The sequence below is a fragment of the Spea bombifrons genome, chromosome 7, assembly GCF_027358695.1.
Source record: "Spea bombifrons isolate aSpeBom1 chromosome 7, aSpeBom1.2.pri, whole genome shotgun sequence".
NCBI classification, from domain to species: Eukaryota; Metazoa; Chordata; class Amphibia; order Anura; family Pelobatidae; genus Spea; species Spea bombifrons.
This window is the reverse complement of record NC_071093.1, coordinates 18,680,745-18,686,744: the sequence shown is the minus strand read 5'-3', so window position 1 is coordinate 18,686,744 and position 6,000 is coordinate 18,680,745. Positions and strand designations below refer to the sequence as shown.

The 6,000-nt window shown below is 44.9% G+C and overlaps 1 long non-coding RNA gene across 1 annotated transcript in view; it reads left to right on the top strand.

Annotated features, from left to right (window-relative positions):
* The first annotated feature begins 1,057 nt into the window (after positions 1-1,057).
* LOC128501899 (uncharacterized) overlaps positions 1,058-6,000 on the top strand; it is a 108,684-nt gene continuing 103,741 nt past the window's right edge. Inside the window, exon 1 of the long non-coding RNA XR_008355067.1 lies at positions 1,058-1,119. This is a non-coding gene — a long non-coding RNA (uncharacterized LOC128501899). The remainder of the gene's footprint in view (positions 1,120-6,000) is intronic.

Below are 6,000 nucleotides of genomic sequence, written 5' to 3'. Positions count from 1 at the left end.
AGTGGGGTACCACAGGGGTCAGTTTTGGGTCCTATTCTTTTTAATATATTTATTAATGACCTTGTAGAGGGATTGTATAGTAAAGTATCAATCTTTGCAGACGATACTAAGCTCTGTAACGTGGTTAACACAATAGAGGACAGTGCACGATTACAAATGGATCTGCATAGGTTGGAGGCTTGGGCTGGGATGTGGCAGATGAGGTTCAACACAGATAAATGTAAGGTTATGCACATGGGGAAGAAAAATCCAGGCTGGGAATATGTATTAAATGGGAAAACACTGGGGACGACTGACATGGAAAAGCACTTAGGAGTCTTGGTTAACAGTAAATTTACCTGTAGCGACCAGTGTCGGGCAGCTGCTGCTAAGGCAAATAAAATCATGGGGTGCATCAAAAGGGGCATGGATGCCCACGACAAGGAAATAATTCTACCATTGTACAAGTCACTAGTCAGACCACACATGGAATACTGTGTACAGTACTGGGCACCAGTGTACAAGAAAGATATAGTGGAGCTGGAGAGGGTTCAAAGACGGGCAACCAGAGTAATAAAGGGAATGGAAGGACTACAGTACTCAGAAAGATTATCAGAATTAGGGTTATTTAGTTTGGAAAAAAGACGGCTTAGGGGGGACTTAATAACTATGTATAAATATATAAGGGGGCAGTACAGAGATCACTCCCAGGACCTATTTATACCCAGGACTGTATCTATAACAAGGGGACATCCTCTACGGCTGGAGGAAAGAAGGTTTCTACACCAGCACAGACGGGGGTTCTTTACAGTAAGAGCGGTGAGACTATGGAACTCTCTGCCAGAGGAAGTGGTAATGGTAAACTCAATAAAAGAGTTTAAAAGGAGCCTGGACGTGTTTCTTGAAAGCAATAATATTACAAGTTATGGATAGTAGATTAATAGGGACAGAACGTTGATTCAGGGATTTATTCTGACTGCCATATTTGGAGTCGGGAAGGAATTTTCCCCCTGGTATGGGGCAATTGGCATCTGCTTCATAAGGGTTTTTTGCCTTCCTCTGGATCAACACGGTAGGGACACAATATGTATATAGGTTGAACTTGATGGACTTTGGTCTTTTTTCAACCTTATGAACTATGTTACTATGTTACTATGTTACACAAAGACCCTGCCAGCCCTGAAGGTGCAGACTATGTTGCTTCCCCCATGACTACTGGCTGCTGATATGCATGTGCAGCAAAAATAGAACAAAGGGGTCACACTTGATGTGTTATGTGTACCTTGTGGATTTCTGTTGACTACCTCAGCTGTCCACAGGGCTTGGTTTATCATGACCTCATTTAATTTGGCTTCTTTGAAGTCAACTTCCAGCTACAATCTTCCCCTGTCAACTCGGCCCCTGCCAGCTTAGTTTCTGCCTTGCTTCAGTCCACCTTGACCAATTGTGAGGGCCGCTCTAAGTCAGGCTGCGGAGCTGCTCATCTCTGGTTTTCTTGCCTTGCTTGAGTTTCCTTGCCTTGCCTCAGTTCCAATGTTTTGCTGTAATCCATTCCTGGATTTCCATATGCTCTGTTCTGTGCTTCTGATTCCTTGATTCCAGTTCTGCACTTTGATCAGCTCTGTTTCCTTTATAAGGTGTGCCCCACGGTTTGTTGTGTTTGTCTCAGTCTGCAGTCTAAAGGTATGCCCTTGGTTTTGTGTTTAGATTCAATGTTTGGTCTTATTAGTGATTCAGTAGGCAGGGTTTAGCGGTAGGACCCACCGAATATTGGAGTACTTTGGCGTAGTGGTGGGCTAAGCATACTATGGCCATATGATGTGATGGAATCTCCAATTGTTATCACATAGTCCTAGGTTAGTTCCTGTATTCATGTTTGTCTGTCTCTTATGTGCCTTTGCCCTCTATTCTCTGAATCGTCTGAGGATTTCGGTTCCTCTCTCCTCTCCCCATGTCTCAGTTAAGTTGTCCTATCCTTGCTTAAAGGAGAAGGGTCTGAGGATTCTGGCTACTCACTCCATCCACTGTGTTTCTTGCCTTGTTCCCTGTCCTTTGTTGTGTCCTGTACCATGTATGTATCGTATGGTTATGTTCCTTGCTCTGTGTCCCTGTCCCTTGCTCGCTCTGTCCCCCTGGCTTGCTATGTTTCAGCTGTTACTCTGCTTAGCTTCCCTACTCCCAGCCTGGAGGATACTGCACATGATTCTAGTGCTATGTTTCATGCCTGCGCCAGGGTGTCTGCAGGATATCTCCAAGTTCTGCTTTGTTCTGGACAACATCAGCTGCTATGTCAGGGCCCTGATATGTGGCCACACAACCCTAGATGCCCACCCGGGAGAGTGCAGTCGTCCTGCTCCAGGCCCTGTCTATCTCCGCTACTGCGTAATAACTCCTGAACACCATCTTTGGGCACTCTGGGTCATTACAGTCGTCTGTATGGACCCAGTCCCTGACACCAATGTCTCCACCTCCACTGGATCTTGGTGTGATAAGGCAACTTAGTGGCTGTAAAAGGAACCAGGGGTCTACCAGGACGTTCCTGGCCTTTGCTGCTACCGTCCTCATACACTGGCTGAATACAAATGGTTGGGTACTTCGGTCCTTGGAATAAGGTAATACTCCAGAGCATAATCTCCATACAAACCTCCATAGTAACAACACAACATGAGATCAATTTCAAATAGACTAATGTTTATTGCAGGGGATTGGGTCTTTAAACATCTAGACACCAAGGGGAAATAAGGGAATGGTTATTTGGCATGGGTCATAACCAGGGCCGGACTGGCCCACCGGGATACCAGGAAATTTCCCGGTGGGCCGGTCGGTCCGTGGGCCGGGTGGCCGGCAGACCAGCACTCAAAACCGCCACTAAGCAGCTGCAAGCAGGATTGAAAGTGGCAGCTGGGCCACCTTCTTCGGCCACCGGTGCCTAATGAAGTTAAAGGGGCCGGCGTGCACGCACAACGCCGCCAAATGGGCGTGCCTCAGCTCTTCGTCTCACCCCTTTTAAGATGTGGGACGAAGAGCTAAGGCACGGCCATTGGGCGGCGTGGTGCGTGCACGCGGGCCCCTTTAACTTCATGAATGCTGGCCTCCACCCGCTGCCCTCACCGGACACCAGGGAGACAGAAGCAGTGTATATATGCCACTCTGCCGCCAGAAATGCCTTATAGCCCCCTATATGCCACTCTGTCCCATGATATGCCTTTTAACCCCCTATATGTCACTATGTCCCATGAGATGCCCCTGGCATATAGGGGTATAAGGCATTTCTGGAGGCAGAGTGGCATATAGGGGGTTAAAAGGCATTTCTGGAGGCAGAGTGGCATGTAGGGGGTTAAAAGGCATATCATGGGGCAGAGTGGCATATAGCGGGTTAAAAGGCATATCATGGGGCAGAGTGGCATATAGGAGGGTATAAGGCATATCAGGGAGACAGAGTGGCATATAGGAGGGTATAAGGCATATCAGGGAGACAGAGTGGCATATAGGGGGTATAAGGCATTTCTGGCGGCAGAGTGTCAAGCCTGGGGGCAGATGTGCATAATGGTAGGGGGGGCAGATGTGCATAACGGGGGGAGCAGGTTGGCAAATAAAAGCAAATAAAAACAAAGAACAAAAATTTCTCAATCATAGCTTTTATTAAATAAAAGTTTCTCACAAGAATATCGTGAAGAATAATGTGATCACTATTTTGTTCTACTGAATAAAATGGAATAAAATGGAACTTTTGAATCTAAAAATTTTTGCAGTAGCAAATGTTTTGGTTCCATTATGTCTAATGTATTTAATTTATTAGGACATTTGAATACTTTTGCTTTCTGACATTTAAATACAAATAATGTGATAAAAATAATGTTTTATAGTTATTTGTATGGCAAATACTCTGAACTGTGCCTTTTGCTAGGATGTAAGTGATGTCTCCTGGTTTGTTTTTTTCTTCATTAGGACCATTTGCTATACTATGGATATTTGAAGGTGGGTGCTGAACTTTCTGATGAGCTTGAGAAGCCTTCATATTGTGGTGGGGCAGCCTCATGAGATGTTCTTATTTCTTCTGGAGTTCAGTTTTTAGGTAATTGGGATTGTTTCTACAGACTTACACTTTCATTACCAGTATTCCTGCACGTAAGGGGCTCCTGATGTGATATCCATACAATAATTTAATTGGAGCAAAAGCTGAGGATTTTTGAGGTACTAAGTATAACTAGATAGAAAGGTGTGCGTATCATCTGGTTCTTGGTGTATCTAATAGTAAAGTGACTGGCTAGGGCGGCTCTATGTGCTTCAATGAGATATTGCTGACAGCTGTCTATCCCCTTGAGTCCCCCAGGCTGCCCGCTTCAGTAATTTATACTGGAGTGTACCTATGGTGCCAGACTCCACCCTGTCCGTAGAGTTCCCTAGTGGGGGTCATTCAAAATTTTAGTCTGAAAATTATAGGAAGGTGACCATACTATGGGGAATATATTTTCTGGGTAGGGGCAGTGCTATACTGAGTCCCAGAGTGCAGTAGTCCATTAATTGGGAGCATGTGATAACCAGGCAGGTATCAGGTGGGAGTTAAACAACTCTTTTACACATCATTTCCCAGAAGTACAATCTGATTAATGCGCTGCGTGAGGTTGGTTCTGCTAGAGGAAGCCATCAAAGCCTCAATACGTGTGTTGTGAAGAACCCCAGGTCCTGGCCCAAACATGTCAATTTCAGAGTATTGAGGTCTCTTTGTGGCTGCAAAATTGTCAGCTCAGGGTATTGGCCTTGTGGTTCTGAACCCAGTACCTTAAATTGGTGGATTTCCACTGAGATGTTTTTTCACCTGTTGCACGCACTCCTCCATTTGTGACAGGCTCTTTCTAGTCTGTATGCCCTTTCCATATGACTTTTCTCTGAATTGTTATAGATGTGTATATGGTGTGATAGCGTATGGTGTGATTCACCTCTGTATAGTCTTGGCTCAACTCTTGGAGTTCTGTTTGATTTAGGGAGTTCTGTTTGATTTAGGGAGGGGGTCAACACAGGCAGTCCAACCTTTATTGTATGTGGCAGCCCTCCTCTGCTGGGCATCAGTACTCCCATTCACATAATGCCTCCCCAATCAGTCACACTCCAACTTACCAGATATCAGGTAAGGCTTGTGACAGTATTTCAGGCAACCATGGGATACTATAGAAAGGGTTCGCTTTAGTAATCTTTGGGCTAATCTGCCACAAGTATTTCTTTGCCTTCCATACTTTGCATGATCAGTGTTAGCAGGGGTCCATTGGGTCTAGTACTATCATGGGCATTAGGTATAAGAGGCACAGAAGTGGTGGCACTAGCACAAGTAGTTGAGTGCAAGACTCACAGTGGGCTGGGTTTTTGCTAAGGGAAGATCAGGCTTATGTGTCAGGAACTGACTTCACCGGGACTTGAACCCTAAATTCCATTTTACTGGTTCTCTTCTTTACTTGCTTCGCTACCCTGTCTTTCACAGTTCTGGTAACCATGAACCTACAAACCTTGTTATAATTGCCAACTCTCCTCAGCTGTGTCTGGTCAAGTGTCTGACTCTCTGCCTATAAAAGCAGCTTACTGTCACTATACTTGCCAGATTGTTGTGGTTCCTGGATGCATTATATCAAGCCTGCTACTGATCTCTACTTACCTGTTATCGATTCTGGACCGACAGACTATGCTGCCTTCTCCTACCTACTGACCTCGTCTTTCCTTACTACACTCCTACATTTTGTCCCAACCTCTCAGCTCTGCTAAAGACCAGATTGCCACTCAAAGCTCAGGGGCCCAACCACGTGGGAAACAAGTTTCTTCTAGCAGAAGACCTTGCTGATCTGGCTGCTGGACTCCAAAACCATATGTCTTAAATGTCATATATTTTAATTAGTATATACTACATGTAAAATAAAATACAATATAAACGTCCCTGCCAAAGCTCCAACTATAGTTTTTTCCAGAGTCACTACCTGAAACGTCCCATCTTCATCAATGGACATTTTTATAAGCTGCTTTTTCTTTTACTTT